The following is a 23658-nucleotide window of genomic DNA, read 5'->3' as shown; positions in this document are numbered from 1 at the left end:
CTGCCCACCCCCCCAGGCTAACTATTAACAGTAATGCTGGTACTACTACTGTTTAACACAGATAATTGTGAAAGTTTTTTATTTTTCAAGTAACTTTTTTTTTTTTTTAAGTAAAACCAGTCCTTCAAAAGCCTGACAGTTTGGTTGCAGTCTTCTCTGTAAGTAAGTTCCCTTCCTAAGTGCTCGTCTCCGAGTTTTCATCTGACAGGTGGCTGTTTTCCAGGATACCCAGCTGAACCAGGTTGGCCTGGGGCACGTGCCTGTCTCCACAACTGATCCTCATTCAGCTGACTCTGCTTCCTGTGCTCTCCTCCCTGCTGCTTTTTCCGGGACTTGGCCAAGTCTGGTCCTAGTTTTGCTGAGGGCAGGGGCTGCTTTGTTTCCCAAATGGCCGAGGCCGTGTTAGGAAGCTGATTTTTGTGGTCTGACCTGACTCTCTGTCCAGCGACCATTTATCTGCTCGTTTATCTTTCCGTCCGCATATCGATTGGCATTTCAGTTAGCCACTGTCTTATCCGTAGGATTAAGAAGCTGTTCATATCGCAACCTGTGCCACATGTTCTCTCCCTGTGGCACCATCCTCCGTGTTGGTCTTCTTTATGCAGTACTGTGAGCCTGAAACCATCAGCCAGGAAAAATGCTTCCATGCTTGCTGGGAAGAAAGCAGCTGGGTGCAGTACTTTTGTGTCTGTTCTCCCTCCTACAACAAATTGGTGAGTTTTATTCTTATTTATATGTATTTTTTAAATCTGAGAGACGAGAGACCTCTTACCTGCTGCTTCACTCCCCCAAATGCCTGGAACAAAGAAGCGGGCAAGGGAAGCCAGCAGCCCAGAACCCAATCCCGGTTTCTCCATGTGAGTGGCAGGAACCCAGTTACTTGAGCCATCACTGCTGCTTCTTAGCACTGTATTAGGGAGCTAGTAGCAGGGGCTGGAGCCAGGGATCAAACCCAGGTATTGGATGTGGGGTGTGGGCATCCTAACCAGAGGCTTAACCAGTGCACCAAATACCTGCTACTGTTCCTGGTGTGTTTTTGTTTTCGTTTAGTTTTTTTTTTTTTTTTTTTTTTTTTTTTTTTTTTTTAATTTGAAAGAAGGAGAGGCTGGCACTGTGGCTCAATAGGCAAATCCTCCGCCTTGCGGCGCCGGCACACCGGGTTCTAGTCCCGGTTGGGGCGCTGGATTCTGTCCTGGTTGCCCCTCCTCCAGGCCAGCTCTCTGCTGTGGCCTGGGAGGGCAGTGGAGGATGGCCCAAGTGCTTGGGCCCTGTACCCCATGGGAGACCAGGAGAAGTACCTGGCTCCTGCCATCAGATCAGCGCGGTGCGCTGGCCGCAGTGTGCCGGCCGCGGCGGCCATTGGAGGGTGAACCAACGGCAAAGGAAGACCTTTCTCTCCGTCTCTCTCTCTCACTGTCCACTCTGCCTGTCAAAAAATTAAAAAAAAATAAAAATAAAAATAAAAAGGAGAGAGAGGGAGAGACACTGAGAGAGATCTTCATGTACGGCTTCCCTTCCCAAATGGCTGCAATGTCTGGGGCTGGGCCAGGCTGAAGCCAGGAGCCTAGAACCCCATCTGAGTCTCCCACATGGGTATCTGGGACCCAAGTACTTGGACCATCATCGGTGCCTTCCCAGGGAGCTGGGTTGGAAAGAGGGTAATCAAAACGTGAACCAAGACTCCAACACAGGAGTCATAAGCGTCCCACTGTACCACTACACTGGCTCCTGGCTCTTTAAGAAACTCAAATTCATGCTGAAGACGGTGGATGGAAAAATTAACTGTGATTCAAATGAATGGCCTTGAATGCTGTGCTAACATGAAACAGTATACAGTGTCAGATAGCAAGAAGAGTACTACCACCTTCAGTCTTTTTTTTTTTAAACATTTTTATAATTAGGTGTGCAAATATAGGAAAGTTCAGGTACTGCTACAAACTGAATATTTAGAGAAATTAGGTTTAAATTGACTTAGAACAACTGTCTTCAGTGGCATGTTATTGTTTTTCAGTTTGTTGATTGAGTTACTTTGATGATTTCCCCAATATTAAATAAACCTTGAATTTCTGGGATTAATCCCAGTGGGTCATTATTTATGATCTTTTTAATAGATTGATGGATTTGAATCACTATTCAGGATTTTTGTGTCTGTGATCATAAGGGATACAGTCACTGGATTTCTTGTCATGTCTAGTTTAGGTAACATGGTAGCGACTTAATAAAATGGTTTGGGGGCTGGGGCTGTGGCATAGCGGGTAAAGCCACCACCTGCAGTGCTGGCATTCTATATGGGTGCCAATTTGAGTCCCTGCTGCTCCACTTCCAATCCAACTCTCTGCTGTGGCCTGGGAAAGCAGTAGAAGATGGCCCAAGTCCATGGGCCCCTGCACCCGTGTGAGAGACCTGGACCAAACACCTGGCTTTGTTGTGGTCATCTGGGAACTGAACCAGTGGATGGAAGACCTTTCTGCCTCTGCCTCTGCCTCTGCCTCTCATACTCTGCCTTTCAAATAAATAAATAAATCTTTAAAAAAAATGGCTTGGGAGATAGTCCCTCTGTTTTGTGTTCTGGAAGATCTCTGTGATAAATTATTTTTTAAAAAGATTTATTTATTTGAAAGAGTTAAACAGGAGAGGCAGAGAGTGAGAGAGCGAGAGAGAGAGAGAGAGAGAGGTCTTCCGTCTGCTGGTTCACTCCCCAGTTGGCCTTGACGGCCAGAGCTGTGTTGATCTGAAGCCAAAAGCTAGGGGCTTCTTCTAGGTCTCCCACGTGGGTGCAGGGGCTCAAGGACCTGGGCCATCTTATACTGCTTTCCCAGGCCATAGCAGAGAGCTGGATCATAAGAAAAGCAGCCGGGACTCGAACCATTGTCCACATGGGATCCCGGCACTGCAGGCGGCGGCTTTACCTGCTACATCATAGCACTGGCCCCATGATATATTACTTTTTTCTATTTGTTAGAATTTGCCTGTGAAGCTGTGGGAGTTTGGAGTTCTCTTTTATAGAACGTTTTCGAACTATGAAGTCCATGTCTTAAAGGTAGGGATTGTTGTAGTTACTTCTTTCTTTCTTTTTTTTTTTTTTTTTTTTTGAAAGATTTATTTTATTTGAAAGAGTTACAGAAAGAGGTAGAGACACAGAGAGAGGTCTTCCATCCACTGATTCACTCCCCAAATGGCCGCAAATGGCTGGAGCTGTGCCGATCCAAAGCCGGGAGCCAGGAGCTTCTTCCAGGTCTCCCACATAGGTGCAGGGGCCCAAGGACTTGGGCTATCCTCTACTGCTTTCCCAGCAGAGAGCTGGATGGAAAGTGGAGCAGCCAGGACTAGAACCAGTGCCCATATGGGATGCCAGCACTTCAGGCCGGGGCTTTAACCCACTGCGCCACAGCGCCAGCACCAATGTACTTATTTTTTTTTTTTTTTTTTTTTTTTTTTTGGACAGGCAGAGTGGACAGTGAGAGAGAGACAGAGAGAAAGGTCTTCCTTTTGCCGTTGGTTCATCCTCCAATGGCCGCCGCGGCCGGCGCACCGCGCTGATCCAATGGCAGGAGCCAGGAGCCAGGTGCTTTTCCTGGTCTCCCATGGGGTGCAGGGCCCAAGCACCTGGGCCATCCTCCACTGCCCTCCCTGGCCACAGCAGAGAGCTGGCCTGGAAGAGGGGCAACCGGGACAGAATCCGGCGCCCCAACCGGGACTAGAACCCGGTGTGCCGGCGCTGCAAGGCGGAGGATTAGCCTAGTGAGCCGCGGCGCCGGCCTGTACTTATTTCTTAAAAGAGCTTCTGGGCAGGCCTTGGGTGTAGCATTGAAGACACCTCACCCCAGGTTACAGTACCTGCATTCAAGCCTTGTCTCTGCTCTGATTCCAGCTTCCTGCTGATGTGCACCCCAGGAGGCAGCAGGTGATGGCTCAGGTACCCACTGAGAGGACCTGGGTGGAGTTCCCTGCTGTGGGGAGCAAACCGGACTAGACTGAGTTACTGGAATTAAGACTTATTCTATGCATCTGCTCTCCCACAATATGGCGCTGGGAGAGGAGGTAACAGCTTCTACACAGCTGCCTCCAGTTCAACCAATAAACTGTAGGACTTGCTCCTGATTGGAGAGCAGCGTACTCGGCGTGTGGGCAGCCGAGTTAGGATTGGCGGAGGAGGACTATAAAGGAGGAGAGAGACGGCATGCACCAGGAACATCTATGGGGAACATCTATGGGGAACATCTAAGGGAACCCGTGCCGCTCCCCTGCGGAAGTGGGGAATGTGGCCATGGGGAACCGCCCTTCCACGGAGGTGGAAGGGATAGTAGCCAACCCGGGAAGAGCCAGCAGCAAACCCGGGGAGGGCCGAGCAGACAGAACAGCGCAGGGTCCTGTGTCGTTCCTCCACAAAGAGGGGGAGCGACACCTGCTCTTGGCTTCAACCAAGGCAAAGAGGAAGTGAACCAGCAGATAGGAGCCATCCTTGTATCTCTGTACTTTTCAAGTAAACAAACAAAAAAAAGGCCAAAAAACTTTTGGAAGTTGGGATCTTTCAGAGAATTTCATCTGAATCACAGGGTTGTTTTTTTTTTTTTTGTTTTTTTTTTTTTTTTTTTTTGTTTGTTTGTTTTTTGACAGGTAGAGTTACAGACAGTGAGAGGGAGAGACAGAGAGAAAGGTCTTCCTTCTGTTGGTTCACCCCCACAAATGGCCGCCACAGCTGGTGCTCCACCGATCCGAAGCCAGGAGCCTCCTCCTGGTCTCCCATGCGGGTGCAGGGCGCAACCACTTGGGCCATCCTCCACTGCCCTCCTGGGCCACGGCAGAGAGCTGGACTGGAAGAGGAGCAACCAGGACTAGAACCCGGTGCCCCTCTGGGATGCCGGTGCTGCAGGCGGAGGATTAACCAAGTGAGCCACAGTGCCGACCCCTAAATCACAGGTTCCTAACCAAACTTGGGAGCAGGGTCATTCCTTGTGGTAGGAGGGTGTGAATGACAGGACTTGCATCTCCAGGTGTTTTGCCAGGTGTCCCCTGTTAGGACACTGGTGCAAGGTGTCGGACTCATTGACTTGAAATTGCCTGAATTAATCTTCTACCCTTTAATGCAAGAGAGCTGGGAGGATGTTCTGTCATCTCTGATATTGGCCACTTGTTTCTCTTCCTCTTCTGCCTTCTTTCTCCTGTGTCTCAGGATTGCCTTGAGCTTAATTAATTGTATTTTTGGGAAGAACTATTTCTGTTATTGGTTTTTGTCTGTTTTTCTATTGTCAGTTTTATTTATACTCTTTACTGTTTATTTTCTTCGTTGTGACTTAGGTTTAATTCTTTTTTAATTTCTTAAAGTGGACGTTTATTGAGTTGAAACTTTTGCTTTTTTTTTTTTTTAGTTAGTTTATTTGAGAGGCAGAGTTACAGACAGAACCATCCGCTGGTTCATTCCCCAAATGAGAGCAACAGCTGGAACTGGGCCAATCTATAGCCAGGAGTCAAGACGACTTCTTGGTTTCCCAAAGGGGCCCAAGGACTTGGGCCATCTTCCACTGCTTTCCCAGGCCATAGCAGAGACCTGGATTGGAAGAGGAGCAGCCAGGACTTGAACCAGCACCCATAACAGATGCCAGTGCCATAGGTAGAGTCTTAACCTAAGCCACACCCCTGATCCCTGCTGTTTTCTAATATTAACATTGGAGACATCATGTTGTGTGAAATAAGCCAGTCCCCAAAAGACAAATACCCTATGTTTTCTCTGATTGGTGGTAACTAATATATAGAGCACAAAAATAATGTACATGAGTGAAATTGACATTTTGAGATTTGATTATTTTTTATAGCCCTTGTCTACACTCTTGAAGAACAGTGGATTTTCTGCTTACTACTTGTTGAATTCTCTATTTACTGGAAGGTTAAGCTTGTGACTATAAAGTAAGTCAAAAGTTTGTCATTGCAGAAATTAAAAATGGAGGAGGGAGGGGAGAAAGGGGGAGAAGAGGGGTAGAGTGGGAAGCCTCATGTTCTCAAAACATACGAAATTATGAAGTTTGTATACAAAAACCATTTATTACTATGAATTTCCATCTAAAAATAGTTGAGTCATCAAATTTGGGATTGTTTTTTGTCCCAAGGTTATTTGAGAATTATGTCAGTTTCTGACTCTTGGGATTTTTCCCTGTACCTGCTGTTGATTTCCAGTGTAATTTCATGTAGGTTAGCGTGTGGACCACTTGTGGCTTCTCAGTTTGTTGAGGTTTGCTCATGGCCAGTAAGAGCATGCGTGTCCTGTCTCGGTGACGGCTGTGTTGAGTGTGTGCTGGTCTGGTCCAGTGTTTGACTTTGCTTTTTAAATCTGTGTCTCTACCAGTTGTGTTTCTGCCTCATCTTTCAGTTACGGAGAGAGCGGTGTTAAAGTGTACAAGTAAAATCGTGATTTTGTCTCTGTTTCCTTTTAATTCAGTCAGGTTTGGCATCGTGTTTTTGAAGCTTTGTTTTAAGACGTGCATGTGTTTAAGATCTGTGTGTCTTTATCAGGAATTGACACATTTATCCTTGCCTCGTCATGTGTGTCATGATTTGACCTGTTTATCGTCCCTTGTATCCAAGGTAATATTCTTTGCTCTGAAGCCTGCTCTTAATAAAGCCACTCCAGCTGTCTTTTGGGTAGTGCTTGAACAGTATATCTTTATTTTTTATCTTTAATTCACTGTGTCTAAATATATATTGGAGAAGGGGTTGGAAAATGTTTCCATAAATGGCTGGCTAGCTGATAAGAGAGTACTCCAGAAAGTTTGTAGAAAAAATTGAGTTGAGAGATAGATAGTGTGCATTGTTCATGGACTTCCTGAAGTATCCTTGTCATTTTAGGATTTCTAGGTCATTAAATACACGTTTATTTTTCAAACATTATAAAACTGTTTGCTGTCACCTTTGTAAGACATGCAGCAGGCTTGATTCAGCTCAAAGCTATGTGATTCTTTGTAACGGACTTCTTGTTGACAAGTTATAGCTGGCTGTTTTAGTTTTTATAAATGTTCATTTTCATTTACTGAAAGGCAGTAGGAAAGAGAAGAGGTATCGCTCTTTATCTGCATGTGCTCACAACAGGCAGGCTGAGCCCAGAAGCTCGGAACTGCATTTCAGGCCTTCCACGTGGGCAGCAGGCAGGGCGGTCCTCTGCTGCCCCTTAGCGGGCGTTAGCAGGACGCTGGGTTGGAAGCAGGGCGGCTCAACCCGCTGTGCCGCAATGCCCGTCCCTGTGTGTTTTTATAATATCTGCCTTCTGATTTGAGTAAGCTAATTTGAACTTGTGGATACATTTGGATTTACTTTTCAAATTTATTTTTAAGATCATTTATTTACTTGGAAGGCAGAGTGACAAAGGGAAGGAGAGACAGATACCTGTTTGCTGGTTCACTCCCCAAATGCCTGCAACAGCCGGAGCTGGACCAGGCCGAAGCCAGGGGCCAGGAATTCCATCTGGGACTCCCACATGAGTATACTGGGACATCAGTCCACTGCCTCCCAGACACATTAGCAGGAAGCTGGATTGGAAGTGGAAGGGAGATCAGCCCGGGGACTCTGATACGGGATTGGGGAGCTCCAAGTGGTGTGTTAGCCTGCTGTGCCAACCGCCCCTACGTGATCTGCCTTGCTGCCTGTTTGTTCCCTTTTGTATTTTACTCCTGTTTTCTTTCTCTTGTGGATAATGTTTTATGATTGCCTTCTGTCTGTTCCAGTGGCTTACTGGCTTTACATCTGCTAAAAAAATTAACTGGTTCCTCTAAGGTGTAAATTATAGAGCTGTGGGGATGGTATCAGGGTACAGCCAGTACAGCCACTGCCTGTAACACCAGCATCCCTTATGGGTGCCGGTTCATGTCCTGGCTGCTCTTCTTCGATCCAGCCTGCTAATGCACCTGGGAAAAATAGTGGAAGATGGCCCAGGCATCTGGGCCCCTGCCGCCCACATGGGAGACCTGGGTGAAGTCTGGCTTCAGCCTCGCCCAGCACTGGCCATTGTGGCCATTTGGGGAGTGAACCAGTAAAATGGAAGATCGATTGCCTCTCCCTCTCCCTCTCCTTCTCCCTGTTCCTCCCCAACTCTGTCAAAGTAAATAAATCTTTAAAAATTAAATCCAAAAGCAAACTGTTATTATGTTAGTCAAATATCTCTGAAGGTGATTAAAAATGAGAAAACCTATCTTGTACATTTATGTTCATTTTGACTATTTTCCGTACCTTGTATTTCTTTATACAGATTCAAGTTTCCATTTGGTAATAAACCCTTGCCAGAAAACATGTTTCACATTCTTTGTGATTGATGTCTACTGCCAATGAATTCTCTGATTTTGTTGTGTACGTGAGACTTTAATTTTAGTTTCATTACTGAACAATAGTTTCACTGCATAGAATTCTGCATTGGCTGTACTCTGTGCCCCCAGTGCTTTCAATATGCCAGTCTGTACTTGTCAAATGACAAATGATTGCCAGGGATTTGGTCAGACAGGAGCGGATGTATAGGTGAAATGTAGGGTTTGCTTGGGCAGTGGAACGATTCCATGTGAACCTGTGATGGCCGATGTCATTAGGCGTGCCTCGAAACCCATATAGATCCACAGAGTATACAAAACCCGTATAGATCCACAGAGTACAACCAGTAAACCTTACTGTAAGTGATACACTGTACTAAGAATGTGATAAGTATGTGATGGATAATTGCATCAACTACCTGAACTTTCAAGTGCAATCAGTAGCTGTAACTTGGACCGCACTGGTGCAAGATGTTCATGCTAGGAAAAGCTGCATTGGGGAGGGATGTGGATTGGGCTTATGGAACTCCGTACACTGTCTGTTCTATGTACCCCTAATGCTGCACTAAAAAAATAAAGTCTTGGTGATTTTTTAAAAATATAACACTCCCTTGCCTGCCTTCCATGGTTTTCAGTAAGTCTGCTGTGATCTTGATTGTATGCTTTGCATCGTCTTGTCTCTCTCTTTGCTAGCTCTCTTCAAGATATTTTCTACACCTTACTATGGCCTGGCTGGTGGGTCCGGGTCTGGGTCTGGGTCTGGATCTGGGTATAAGTGTGAGTGCAAGTATGTGTTTTCCTTTTTGCTAAAATGAAATGGGCTTAACTGGCCTCTGTCCCTGGGTGATGGAGTTGGCCCAAAGCTGCCCTCTTACATGGTGAACTGTAACCTCACCTCAGTACAGCCTTGTAACCCAATAATTGAGTCTCAACCAATTACAGAAGTTGAGCTTCAGCCAGGATGTATAAGACAAGTGCTTTCTGTAGCCACTCACGCTGGTTGTGTCGCTTCCTTTTCTCTTGCTGTAGTTAGAACCAGCAGGTGCATTTCTGAACCATCTTGGCTCTGGAATGTTGCCCTGTCGTGAACATTTTTCTTGGCTCAGCTAAACTTTATTAGATTGAACTGCTCTCAGTTCTCCTTTTAGCATCTTGGTCTAGGTTCTTTGAGTTTCTTGGATGTGAAGCATTGTCTCTCTCATTATTTGGGGGGAAATTGTATGTCTTGCTTCCCGTTCCTTTTCTGGAACTCTGCCACCCCCGTGTGAGGTCTATCGATGGTCTCTTCCATGTCTGGGATTTGTTTTTCTTTGTGTTCACTTCAGGATGGTGATTGATCGTGATGAGTTCCTGCTGTCACCATTCAGTGGGGCGTATTCCAATCTCAGAAGTCGTCGTCGGGTCAGGAGCCGCTCAGTACCCAGGCACAACAGGGCTTTGTGCGTGGTGCGTGGTGCCTGCAGCTAGTGCTCAGCCAGGGCATCCAGGCAAAGAGATTTCCAGTGCAGAGGTTGCATCAGCACGACCCACATCCAGACCAACACCAGAGTCGGGGAGGAAAACAGGAGAAGCAGGATCATCCCTTGCGAGGGGGAACTCAAGATGGTTTTCAGTTCATGTAGTAAAGCTGCAGCCATCCCATCCATGCACTTTGGAGCAGACTGTCACTTCGGTTTTGCCTAGAATAGATTTGAGGTGAAATTACGGAGTCACCTCCAGGGAGACAGAAAAAGTTCAGATGCTACATGCCATCAATGTAGATAATAACTAACTGAAGATTATACGGCAGATCTGAGTTCCCACTAGAACAGCGTCCCATATTCCATGCGACGGCACGTGTCCATAGTGGACACGTGGACAGCAGCTTGGAAGGAATTCACTAACTCCTTCTGCTTAAGGGTCATGGTGGGGACAGTGGTGAGACCCTGTCCCTCACGGGCTACTGCTCTCTACCTGTCTTTGACTTGAGCTGTGTTGCAGAGTGAGGCAACGGGAACGGAGGGAAGCAGAAGGAAAGGGGGCATCCAGGTAGGGCTCCGCTGGCTGAAACAGTGGCTCTGCGGCCCTGGGCACTGACAGGACCATCCTAGGGCAGAGGCTGTGCTCGTTCCAGACTTAGGATGCTTCCAGCTGTCTATAATTGACCTGGGGCGGGCACTGTGGCATAGCAGGTAGAGCTGCTGCCTGGGCATCATCATCCCATATAGGCGCTGGTTCATGTCCCAACCACCCCATTCCACTTTCCAGCTCCCTGCTGATGGCCTGGGAAAAGCAGTGGGAGGTGGCCCAAGTGCTTGGGCCCCTGCCATCCATGTGGGAGAACTGGAAGAAGCTCCTGGCTCCTGCCTTTGGCCTGGCCCAGCCCTGGCTGTTGCTGCCATCTGGGGAGTGAATCAGCAGATAAATGATATTTCTCTCTCTCTTTATCTTTCTCCCTCCCTGCCTCTCCCCCACTCCTCCCACCCCTCTGTAACTCTTTCAAACAAGCAAACACATCTTTATATAGATAGATATCATATATATAGATCTATGTATAGAATATAGAGAAATCTCTCTCTCTCTCTCCACCTCCCTGCCTCTCTCCTCTCCTCCCCCCCCATACCACTGACTTTCAAATAAACACATCTTTATATCCATAGATCTATATATAGATTCCCTCCCTCCCTCCCTCTCTCCCTCTCTCTCTCCTGTACCACTCTGTATCTGGCCTCCAGATAGCGAGGTACATGCCACTTGGTGGAAAGCTAGGCTTGCAAAGCAGAGAGACTGGATTGTGAAGCACGGTAGGCACAGATGGCTGGGATAGTAAACCCAGGGACCTGAAATGCAGGCGTCTTGAGTGGTTCACGAATCTGTAAGCCCTGAGGACCTAACATTGTGTAGCGGAGGCCTCTTTGAAAAAACTGCTGGACGTGGGACATGGAAGGCGTGATTGAGGCGTCATACCAATTAGCAGGCCCATTGCTAGGGCCAGGGATTCAGAGCCTTTCCTTCATCTTAACACTTCTTGTCCCCGCCCCCCAGAGGTTGGGAAGGAAACACAGGTGGCTTCCAATATTGAAAAATGAAACTATTGATCCATGCCTATGAGGACATATATTCAAAATGCAAATTTCAAGAAATGAAACTTTCAAGGTTTTATCTCAAGGTTGCTTTGATTCTGACTGCAAAAGACTCACAGAAGTTTCTCCAAGGACTTAGCAGAGCCTTAGCATGCCCCTGGCTGCAGGGATTGACAAACCATCCGGGATGGAATGCACCTAAAGGAAGAGGGGTTCAAAAAGCTCAAGGGAGGTGGCACGTCTGTCACTTGCCCAGGTAGTCCTCCGGTCTTGTTCCTGCTGTGAGTCCGGAGGTGAAGATTATGGTAGAAGATCACATTAAAAATGAATCAGTTCAGGTCCTGCGCTGTGGCATAGCAGGTAAAGCTACCGCCTGCAGCGCTGGCATCCCCTACAGGCACTTGTTCAAGTCCCTGCACCAGTCAGGGAGACCTGGAAGAAGCTCCTGGCTCCTGGTTCCTGGCTTTGGATCAGCGCAGTTCCAGCCGTCACAGCCATCTGGGGAGTGAACCAGCAGATGGAAGACCTCCTCTGCCTCTCCTCTCTCTCTGCAACTCTGACTTTCACATAAATAAATAAATCTTAAAAAAAAAAAAAAAAAGAATCCATTCAGGACTTGGGGAACACAGATGGATGCTGGTACCGAGACATAGCCCTGAGCATGCACTCAGGGGGTTGCAGTCTGGGTGGAGAAAAATGCCAATGAGGACCCCAGCTGCCATAGTGATACCTTCTGTGGGCCTCCACCATTACACAGCGAGCCAGAGCTGGTGAGGACAGAGAGGCTGTGAAGGCCAAAGCATAGCCAAGAAGACCAGGCCGGGGAACACAGGTGCACGAGATGCCTCCCACAACAGTGGAGGGGGAATTTGGAGCATCTGTGGGATCCGCAGGACAGGTGCATGGAGAGGGCAGTCCCTCGTAGCGCTGTCGCAGCCCAGTGTTTATCTGCGGGCTGTACTGGCAAAGCTTATTGTGCAATGGGGTCATGTGGTGGCTGTCATCTTCAGAACTGTTGCCTGTTTGGTCACGTGGAGTTTCTGAATCAGCAGGGCACGTGAGAGATACTTGGGACCGTCTTGAAAGATTGCAGCTTCCTGAAGTCCTGCTGATCAAAAGCAAAGGCTGGAGAATCGAGAATCCTCTGACAGTCAGTTGGAAAGTTGCAATAAAGGGATAGGAATTTTTTTTCATTTGACAGAGAGACAGAGAGAAAGGTCTTCCTTCCGTTGGTTCATTCCCCAAATGGCCACTACGGCCGGAGCTATGCTGATCCGAAGCCAGGAGCCAGGTGCTTCCTCCTGGTCTCCTGTGCGGGTGCAGGGCCCAGGGACTTGGGCCACCCTCCAGTGTACTCCCAGCCCACAGCAGAGAGCTGGACTGGAAGAGAAGCAACTGGGACTAGAACCTCACGCCCATATGGGATGCCAGCACCGCAGGCAGAGAATTAACCAAGTGAGCCACGGCACCAGCCCCAGGATAGGGATTTTATACTACAGCTAGTCCTTGAAGATTTTGATCTCTGAACAATCAGATCTTGAAATCCATCCACAGAGCGCCATAGGTGAACGCCTGCGCCTGCCGAGAAACAGCGCCTGCTCTGCCCTGAGAAAAATCTCTCAGCAACAGGTGCAATTTCTCTCTCTCTTCAGGGCATCAAAGGATCAAAGAGGCATGAAATGGGCCTTAATGCAGCTGAGCTGCTAATCATGCAGAAAGAGGTGATGCTGACGGAGCCATGAACGAGGGCCCCTTGGCACCTGCTTTTGTCATCTCAGTTTGTTTTTCTTCCTGCTGCATTTTACACCTCGTAATTTGTCTCCTGGCCCCCCTCTCTTCCCAGCTGTCCAGGCCTACAGAGCACACATGGACGCATTCCAGCTGGGGTCATTGCAGCTTAACATGGGGGCAGGGGTGGAGCCAAGAGTCACACACAGGCTTTGAGGCCCCGCACTCGTAACGTAAAACCCTGGGTACGTCTGCAAAGTTGAGAGACTCTCAGCGTGTATGTCCTCTTCAAACGGGGCTTTCTGGGGGAAACTTAAAAGGACTTTAGGCCACAGAGTGGTCTGTGCAGGGGCTTTACAACATGAAATGTGACTTTGTTGGACTGGTCCCTATGACATTCCTGCTATATGTCCAAGTTGAACTGCCATTTTGATGTGGTTTCTGGAGAATGCAGGTGGATCGTGGGAGCTAGCAGTGGCCTGGCCTAGGAGTCTGGACAGTTGAAAAGCCTGGCTCTGGTCCTGCACTTCCACACACATAACATGAAGGAGATGTGAATAGACCTCAGTAGGACACAGATGCTCACATGGAGTTGTGGCCTAAGAAATCCATCGTAGGTTGGAAATTCTGTGAATGCACTAAATACACCCAAGCCCCTGAGCATCACAGTCTAGCAACTCGGTGCATCGTGGCATGCCAGTGGTTTCCCCATGGGATCCTGTGGCTGCCTGGGGTTTGCACTCTGTGCTACTACCCTGCATCATGAGAGTAAGGACTACATCTCGTGAGCCTGAGAAAGGACCAAAATTCACAGTGTACTTTCTGGTGAATGTGTGTCCTTTTAAACAGGTGGAAAAAATTGTGAGTCAAAAAGCATCATAAATCGGGAACTATGTGTACCCTGGGCCATGGCCAGGATGAATTTAATCCTAAACTTCACTGCTGCTGTTTTCCAGATGGGGATGCGAGCTGCCTGTCCATGTCGGCAGCTGAGCAGCCAGCATGATGAGTGTGCATGTCTCACTCAGTGCCTGTCGCAGTCTCCCATGGACAGGGACTGTTTCTCAGGATCTGTTTGCTGCTGGAGTTGTGGTTGTACAGGGCACCGTTCATTACCTCTGCAATGTCCCCAGGATGATGAGGGGCATTATCAATAACATGGGACATTAAACAGGCCACAATTTTATCTCCGGAACATTCATAGTAGCTGAGCGGAATGGCAAAGTCCTCTGGCCACCTCGCAGAACATAATCCCTAGAGGGAGAAAGTCCAGAAGTAACCCCAAACCTGTAGGCGCATTTCCTTTATGATAAAGAAGGCCCCTCCGGCTGGTGGGACACAGGAGGCACCTCGCTAATGAGTATTGTGGGGGTGAGGGTTGGAGTGTCTGGGTTCAAATCCCACTCTGCTTCCAGTTCAAGCTGGTTGGGCACCCTGGAGGCAATAGATAATGGCTCAAGTACTTGGGTCCCTGCCATCTACTTGTGAATCCTGAATTGAGTTCCTGGTTCCTGGGTTCAGCCTGGCTCTTGATAGGTATTTGGGGAGTAAACCAGCAGGTGGAAAATCTCTGTCTCCTTGTGTGTGTGTGTGTGTGTGTGTGTGTGTCTACCTTTTAAATAATAAAAACTGGGGCCAGCACTGTGGTGTAGTGGGTTAACACCCTGGCCTGGGGCGCCAGCATCCCATATGGGCACTGGTTCGAGATCTGCTCCACTTCCGATCCAGCTCTCTGCTATGGCCTGGGAAAGCAGTAGAGGATGGGCCAAGTCCTTGGACCCCTGCAGCCACATGGGAGGCCTAGAGGAAGCTCCTGGCTCCTGGCTTTGGATCGGCCCAGCTCCGGCTGTTGCACCCAATTGGGAAGTGAACCAGCAGATAGAAGACCTCTCTATCTCTCTGTCTCTCTTCTCTCTGTGTAACTCTGACTTTTGAATAAATGAATAAATCTTCAAAAAATAAGAAGTAATAAAAATTTAGTAATGGAAATCAGAAATAATGAATTCATTCCATACCTTAGCTAAGTGTCAAGATAAAAAAATTTTAAAAATGAAACCCTAAAAATTGAACCCTAAAATCACCAGAAAAAGTATATTGCAAGGATTCCTTTTGTGGGGAGCAAACCGGACTAGACTAAGTTACTCGAATTAAGACTTATTCTATGCATCTGCTCTCCCCCAATATGGCGTTGGGAGAGAAGTAAACAGCTTCCGCACAGCTGCCTCCAGTTCAACCAATAAACTGTAGGACTTGCTCCTGATTGGTGGAGAGCAGCGTACTCGGCGTGTGGGCAGCCGAGTTAGGATTGGCGGAGCAGGACTATAAAGGAGGAGAGAGACGACATGCACCGGGAACATCTAAGGGGAACATCTAGCTGAAGGAACACCTGTGCAGCCCCCGAGAAGAGCCGGCCGGCGGTGTGCCGCTCCCCTGCGGAAGTGGGGAATGTGGCCAGGGGGAACTGCCCTTCCACGGAGGTGGAAGGGATAGTAGCCAACCCGGGAAGAACCAGCAGCAAACCCGGGGAGGGCCGAGCAGACGAAAGAACAGCGCAGGGTCCTGTGTCGTTCCTCCACGAAGAGGGGGAGCGACACCTTTGTATCCCTGATGGGGGGAGGGTGTTTTTCCTGATGACTCCAAATCCAAAAGCCATAACATAAAAGATTAATTCGAGTACATATAGCAAAAATAACTTCAATGAAAATTATAACCATATCAAAGTTAAATGACAAATTGAGAAAAAAAAAATTGTTCACTCATATGACAAGGGCTCACCTCTCAGTACAAAAAGAGCTCCCTAATGTCAATTTTTTTAGAAAACTTTAATAAATATAAATTTCAAAAGTACAACTTTTGGATTATAGCGGTTTTTTCCCCCATAACCACTCTCCCACCTGCAGCCATCCCATTCCCATCCCATTCCTCATTAAGATTAATTTTTAATTATATACAGAAGATTAACTTAGTATACTAAGTAAAGACCCAAAATCAATTTTTAAGAGGAGCTTGATTTTTAATATAAAGTCAGACTATGATGTACATTCTGCACCATGACTTTCAGCTCAGAGCTTCCAGCTTCTCTACAGCTGTGCTTCCATGGAGGAATCAGGATTCCTTTAACCAGTCCCCTACTGATGGACACATGAGTTTGTTTTTTTCCAGCCTTTCAGTATTAGGGTATTTTTTGAAAGAATTGTGTTGTTTGACTTCAAAGTTAGGTTGTCTGTGGACTTGAGTTTGGGCTGCATCAATGATAAGCTCTGTGACCTTGATCTTGCGAAAGTTATTTAAGCTCTGTTTCCTCTTCTGTGTAATAGATCTGAAATTAGCGGAGGCAACAACTTGAGATGGGTATGAGGATTCAGTGTTATGTAAAGGACTTAGAATAGTCCCTGACCCCACGTTAAGTGAGATGGAAGTATTAGCCACCATTATTTAAAATGTGTTTTTATTTACTTGAAAGCCAGAGAGTCAGCGGTAGGGGTCGTCCATCTGCTGGTGCACTCCCCAAATGCCTGCCAGGGCTGGGCCAGGCTGAAGCCAGGAACCTGTCATCTGGGTCTCCCACATGAGTGGCAGGGATCCAACTACTTGAGCTCCCAGGCTGCCTCATGGGATATGTGTTAGTAGCAAACTGGAGTCAAGGTCAGAGCCTGACTCAAACCCCCAGATACAACCTGCCAAGGAGAAGCTTAATCACTCGGCAAAACAGCCACCTTGGCTGTTAGAATTATTACCATGCACCAAACTATAGAAATTTTCCTACCTTTATCAATTTCTGCTTTAATGATTTAATAACTTGGAATCAGTGAGCAGGAGTTCAAAAGAGAGATAGTGTTTCCTAAAGATAAGAAGTGAGGTCTGGGAGCCGGCCCTGTGGTGCAGTGGGTTAAGCTGCTGCCTGTGACGCCAGCATCCCAAATGAGTCCTGGCTGCTCCACTTTCGGTCCAGTTCTTGCTAATGCAGCTGGAAAAGCAGCAGAAGATGGCCCAAGTGCTTGGTCCCCTGCCACCCACCTGGGAGACCTGAAAGAAGCTCCTGGCTCCTGGCTTTGGCCTGGCCCATCCCTGGCTGTTGATGTCATTTGGGAGTGACCACTTTGATCCAGCTCCCTACTAATGTGCCTGGGAAAGCAGTGGAAGATGGCCCAAGTGCTTGGGCCCCTGTACCTATGTGGGAGACTCACGTGGAAGCTCCTGGCTCCTGGCTTGGGATCAGCCCAGCTCTGGCCATTGTAGCCATTTGGGAAATGTACCAGAGGATAGAAGACATTTTACACTCTCTCTCCCTCTCTCTGCTTGTAACTGTACCTCTCAAAAAAAAAAAAAAAAAAAAAAAAAAAAAAGGCAGTTGCCAGACACCAAGCCTGGACGTCAATATGGGGAGTGCTCTGGGGTTTGCATTTTAATAATCTCACTGCAAGGGGACCCAGAGAACATTTTGAGAAAGTACTGTCCATTAGGTGGGTGATGCTCCAATTCTAAGTCTAGTGTCTTAGGGGAACTGATCAGGTTCAAGTTCCCCTAAAGTAAGCCACAGTTTAGCTGTTATCAACATTGTACTCCAAGCCAGGGCGGAACATGTGACTAAGGTGACAGAACGTTGAAGTTGACTTTATTGAGGCGTTACGACTTCCTTCCTGCCTCTGCACCCGCTGCCGCTTGTGCCTTCCGCATTCACACATAAGTGCTTAGAGTCAGAGGGTGTGACTTGCAGCGTGTCCCCTTTGTCCGGGACACCGTCTCTTAACACAGTTCTGTTCATGTGTTGATGCTGTCCAGAGCTACTAAAGAAGAGGAAGTTGGAACTCTTGCTTCTTGTTGCCCCCCTGTAAGGTGAGGATGGGCAACATAGAAAAAGAATGTAAGTTTTGGAGTCCAAGCCCAGTTCCTTCGTTGCTACACTGAACCAGGAAATGCTTGAAAAGTTACAGAACGTCTCTGAAACCTCTTTTGTGACATGGAGGTGCTATCAGTTCATGCCTGCAGCTACTCCAGGGACTAGGAATAGTGTTCACACAAAGGATGCCAGGCAGCTGGCGCTCACACAACAGTAGACGCTGTTGGATGAATGCTGGCTTTCCTGAAAAGGAGATTCTCTCCTGGTTCTCTGATGCCCCCTGCTGGGCAGTCCTGACCTGGATGAAGCACGAGTCTGGACCATTGGCTTGAAACTGAGGATCCTGGGACACCCAGAGGCAGTGTATGAGGAAGAATCTGCAATGAAGGCCAGAGCCCGTCCAAGGAGAGGAAAATCCTGGAAGGTGGAGAGCAGGGAAATCTGGAAAGGGCAGAAGGTAGAGCCCGGAGAACTCTTCTCACTGACAATCCATTATTATCATCATTTCTGCTGATATTTACATGTCCAGAATCTTCATACATTAACCCCGTTAATCTTCACCAAAAATCCTCTTAAGCACAGGAGTAAATCTGAATACCAAAAGCACAAGGAAACAAAGGGGGAAGGGGAAATAGATTAATCGGAGGTCATCAAAATGAAATATTTCTGGTTTTTGTTTAAGTTTTTAAAATTGTTTTTATTTGAGAGGTAGAGTTACAGACAGAGGGAGAGCCAAAGAGAAAGGTCTTCCATCTGCTGATTCACTCCCCAAACGGCCACAACAGGCTTTGGCCTGGCCCGACCCTGGCTGTTGCAGGCATTTGGGGAGTGAACCAGCACATAGAAGATCTCTCTCTCTTGAGAACTCACTGTCTCCCTTGCTCCCTCCCTCTCTGTTTCTCTGCCTTTCAGAAAATAAATCAATGTCTTTGTAAAAAAATCAAAACCACGATGCAATACTACTTCCCATGCCCCAAGATAGCTTTAATAAAAAAAGAAACAGTACCAAGGATTCGGAAAAATACCCGGCGGGTGCAGACAGTTTGGGAACCACCTTGGTAGTTCTATCTAGATTCATGAAGGCCCCAGCAATGCCATCCCTGGCATATCCCAGGAGCAGTGAAAACATAGGTCCACACAGGACCTCCATGGAAACAATCCAGATCCCATCAGTGGATAAAAAGATAAACAAAATGTGGGTTACTGGCACAGCGGAATATTGTTTGGTAAGAACAGCAGTTAAAGTATTGGGATCATCTGAGAAACCTTGAAGGTATGGTAAACAAGGCAGTCACAAAAGGCCACCTAAGGGTGACGTAGCAGGTAAAGCCGCTGCCTACAGTGTCAGCATCCCATATGGGCTCTGGTTCGAGTCCCGGCTGCTCCACTTCCGATCCAGCTCTCTGTTATGGCCTGGGAAAGCAGTAGAAGATGGCCCAAGTCTTTGGGCCCCTGCACCTATGTGGGGGACCTGGAAGAAGCTCCTGGCTACTGGCTTCGGATCAGTGTGGCTCTGGCTGTTGCGGCCAATTGGGGAGTGAACCAGTGGATGGGAGACCTCTCGGTCTCTCCTTCTCTCTGTAACTCTTTCAAATAAATAATCTTAACAACAACAACAAAAAGGCCACCTAATGCACAGTGCCACTTGTACGAAGTGTCCCAAATAGGAGGTGGATTCATGTGGTGGTGGCTGCTAATGGGATGATGAACATGTTCTAGAATTAGATAAGGTGGTGGTTGCACAATCCCATCAGTACTTCCAAAACCACTGAACTATAGTCTTTAAATGTGTGTGTTCTATGGCATGTGAATTATTCTCTCCATAAGGATAGTGAGAATAAAAGTTTAAAATATCCTATGAAGAAGGGTTGTGTCTTTTTTAATAAAGTGCCTGAGACTAGCCAGGCAGTGTTTGAGCTAGGGAGGGAGCCAAGATTCAAAAGCTGACTGTCAACACCAGAACCTGGGATCCTGACTTCTAATTTTCCAACATTCTTTTTTTTTTCTTTTTAAAAATTTATTTTTATTTATTTATCTGAAAGTCAGAGTTACACAGAGAAAGAACAAGAGGCAGAGAGAGGTCTTCCATCTACTGGTTCACTCCCCAGATGGCTGCAAGGGCTGGAACTGTGCTGGTTCGAAGCCAGGAGCCAGGAACTTCCTCCAGGTCTCCCATGCAGGTGCAGGGGCCCAAGGCCTCGGGCCATCTTCTACTGCTTTTCCAGGCCATAGCATAGAGCCGGATCAGAAGTGGAGCAGCTGGGATTTGAACCAGCGCCCATATGGGATGCCTACACTGCAGGCAGTGGCTTTATATGCTATGCCACAGCACCAGCCCCTAATTTTCCAACATTCTAAGGCGTAGCCTGCGATGTGAGAGTGAAGTACAGGGGCGTGGGTCATGGACTCTGCAGTGAGGGAGCCTGGGCTAAGGGTCAGGCCTGGCTTCTGAGAAACCTGGTTCTGATATGGATTTGGTTCCCTGAGCCTTTGAGGAGACAGACTGCTCTGTAGGGCGCAGGAAGCTCTGTTCCACCGCTGGGTGGATGCTGAGTCCGGATGCTGTCACAGTTCTCTGTGTTTGAGCATTGCCTGACGATCTGCGACATGGCTGAATCAAAAACTGAGTGTGGCAGCCTGGGGATTGTTGTGAGGGGTGCGATAAGGGCGCAGCGCGTGGTGAGGACTTGTGGATTTTGGCAAGCCGGCGTTGTTGATAGTCATGGACAATTTTACATAAATATGCAGCAGTGTCTTAGAAACTTGCTATCCATCCCTTCAGAACCCGCTTGTTTCAGTGAGAACATATTTCTTTTAAATATTTATACATTTATTTATTTCAGAGGCAGACAGATATACAGAGAGCGATTTTCCATCTGTTGGTTCTTTGCCCTAAATACCTGCAAATACTGCCAAGGCTGGGTCAGGCCGGAGCCAGGAGCCAGGAGTCAGCCTGGATCTCCCACATGGGTAGAAGCGACCCATCCACTTGCTGCATGACCACTGCCTCCCAGTATGCATGTAGCAGAAAGCTGGAATCAGGAACCAGAGTGAGGCATCAAGCCCAAGTACTTTCGTGTGGTATGAGGCCGCCTTAACTGCTAGGGCTTACACTGGTCCCAGTAGTTCTCTCTTAAAGGAAGAAAAGGGGCCAGTGTTGTTATGCAGAGTTTTAAACCATGGCTGCTCTGTGTCCCATCCAGCTCCCTGCTAATGCTCCTGGGAAGACAGCAGATGGCCCAAGTGCATGAGCCCCTGCTACCCACATGGGAGACCCGGATGGAGTTCCTGGCTCCTGGCTTTTCTTTACCCAACCTTAACCTGTGTGCCATTTGGGGAGTGAACCAAAGGATGGAAGATCTCTCTCTCTCTCTCTCTCTCTCCTCCCCCTCTTAATTCTGCCTTTCAAATAAATAAATCCTCAAAGGAGGAAAAATCAGTTGGACTTTGGTTTTCTAGTTTCATGACAGTCACCATTTTAGAAAACATAGAAACAACACCAGGCTTAAAGTATACATCTCAGTTCAACAGATCACGTCATCATTGTTGTTTATGTCATTTCCGTTTTACCCTGTGTACTGCAAGACTAATACAGATAACAAACAGTTCATTTCTACTGTAAATTTTTAGCAGTGCTGGAAATATTAATGGTCAAGAAGTATAACTATAACAGATCCTTAGAAATAAAGATTGTGTTTGAGATCCTATATATTTTAAGTTAATTTTTTATAGCTAGGACAGAATTTTTTTTTTCTCCACTGAGTTTCATTGCTATTCTCTAATCCTACTGGGCATAAGCTGTTCTATAGACTTCATTGTACTTTGTAATCAACACACACATCGAGAACATATCAAGTAAATATTTACTGGCACGCAATTCTGGAATTTTTCGAAGCCAACCTTTCTGTCCTGATCACCCTTTTGGCTGTTTTCAGGAAATACAACAGAGAGTGTTCTGCTGTTCCACTGGGAGGCTCCCACACGAGGCTGCTACTCTTGATTCTGAGAAAAAGAAGTAATTTGATCCATACAAGAAATTAGGTAGAAGCAATCTTGTTTTCAAATATGTTTTTTTTTTTTAAAGTGTGCCCTAGAAACCTGAGTTGTTTCTCGAAAGAAGTGTTCAACCTGGCCTGCAAAAATAATGGGACATAGCAAATCTTCTTTCTTCCTGCTAATGGGTTTACTTAGAGTAAGGATTAAGGGACTACCTTGAACAAAGGGCAGGATATTTAAATTAATGATATGTGTGTGACAGTTTCCCCACAGAGAAATGCATTTTCCAACTCTTTTTATAAATCCAAACTTGTAGAGCTCCAATTCCTCCCTTTAGAAAATATCAAAATTTGGCCGGCGCCGCGGCTCACTAGGCTAATTCTCCGCCTAGCGGCGCCGGCACACCGGGTTCTAGTCCCGGTTGGGGCACCGGATTCTGTCCCGGTTGCCCCTCTTCCAGGCCAGCTCTCTGCTGTGGCCAGGGAGTGCAGTGGAGGATGGCCCAGGTGCTTGGGCCCTGCACCCCATGGGAGACCAGGAAAAGCACCTGGCTCCTGGCTCCTGCCATCGGATCAGCGCGGTGCGCCGGCTGCAGCGCGCCGGCCGCGGCGGCCATTGGAGGGTGAACCAACGGCAAAGGAAGACCTTTCTCTCTGTCTCTCTCTCTCACTGTCCACTCTGCCTGTCAAAAAAAAAAAAAAAAAAAAAAAAAAAAAATCAAAATTCTCTTGGGATATTCAAAAATATGCAAAAAAAAGGTTTTTTTCAATTCCACAGGATTTTACTTTTCTTCTTGTTACCACCTCCACTGTTGTAATTGCAGGGTTTGCTAAAAAGTGAAAATTGATTTTTCAAAAAAGAACACAGTCATGGCAGTCACGTGTCCCCAGGGACCTTTTGAGGTCTAGAAGCCAGGGTCTGTTTTTGTTTTGTTGTTGAACTCCTGGCAACGTCTGAGGCTTGGGGTAGGAGACTGGGGGCCATGGTTTCTAGTTTTTGAAGAGTTAATCTTAGGAGCTCAATTGTATGTTTGAAGCCTTTTGGGGTACTGACTCACCAAATGATTACATATGGGTTGTAAAGGAGCAAAGAAATCAAAGAAAGAAGAGGCTGATGCTGTGGCACAGTGGGTTAAAGCCCTGGCCTGCAGCACTGCCATCCCATATGGGTGCCAGTTCGAGTCCTGGCTGCTCCTCTTCTGATCCAGCTCTCTGCTATGGCCTGGGAAAGCAGTAGAAGATGGCCCAAGTCCTTGGGCCCCTGCACCCGCGTGGGAGACCTGGAAAAATCTCCTGTCTCCTGGCTTTGGATCAGCTCCACTCTGGCCATTGCAATCATTTGGGGAGTGAACCAGAGGAATGGAAGATCTCTCTCTCTCTGGCTCTACCTCTCTCTGTAACTCTTTCAAATAATAAGAATAAAATAATTCTAAAAAGAAATCAAAGAAGATGTTGAAAAATCAAAGTGGTGGGCATGACCTAATTCCCCACCAAAGAGGTGTCCTGTGGCCTGAAGAGTACTTGCATGTGGACACCCATGAGTGGACAGCACAAGTAAGCAAAAACTCCTGCTGAGGCAAAGAATTCTTGAGGTCACCAAACCTTGGAGAGACAATTCGGGCTTAATCGCCTCTCCCACAGATGTGAATGGAGGCGGGGGGTGGGAATTGGAAACCCAAGGAAGGCTGCTCACATTTTATGGATTTTCACTCATTGTGGGGGTACGGGGGAGGTGCTCCCTTCTCTGG

At 47.3% G+C, this 23658-nt stretch overlaps 1 long non-coding RNA gene across 1 annotated transcript; it reads left to right on the top strand.

Annotated features, from left to right (window-relative positions):
• Positions 1-574: 574 nt before the first annotated feature.
• Positions 575-21927, top strand: LOC149121725 (uncharacterized). Its single transcript, XR_016222457.1, has 2 exons — positions 575-713; positions 21851-21927. It is a non-coding gene; the product is annotated as an uncharacterized LOC149121725 (long non-coding RNA).
• Positions 21928-23658: the final 1731 nt, after the last annotated feature.

The sequence above is a fragment of the Oryctolagus cuniculus genome, chromosome 16, assembly GCF_051225735.1.
Source record: "Oryctolagus cuniculus isolate XC-2025 breed Fujian yellow rabbit chromosome 16, ASM5122573v1, whole genome shotgun sequence".
NCBI classification, from domain to species: Eukaryota; Metazoa; Chordata; class Mammalia; order Lagomorpha; family Leporidae; genus Oryctolagus; species Oryctolagus cuniculus.
The sequence above is the reverse complement of the archived record's forward strand: the minus strand, read 5'-3'. Positions and strand labels throughout refer to the sequence as shown.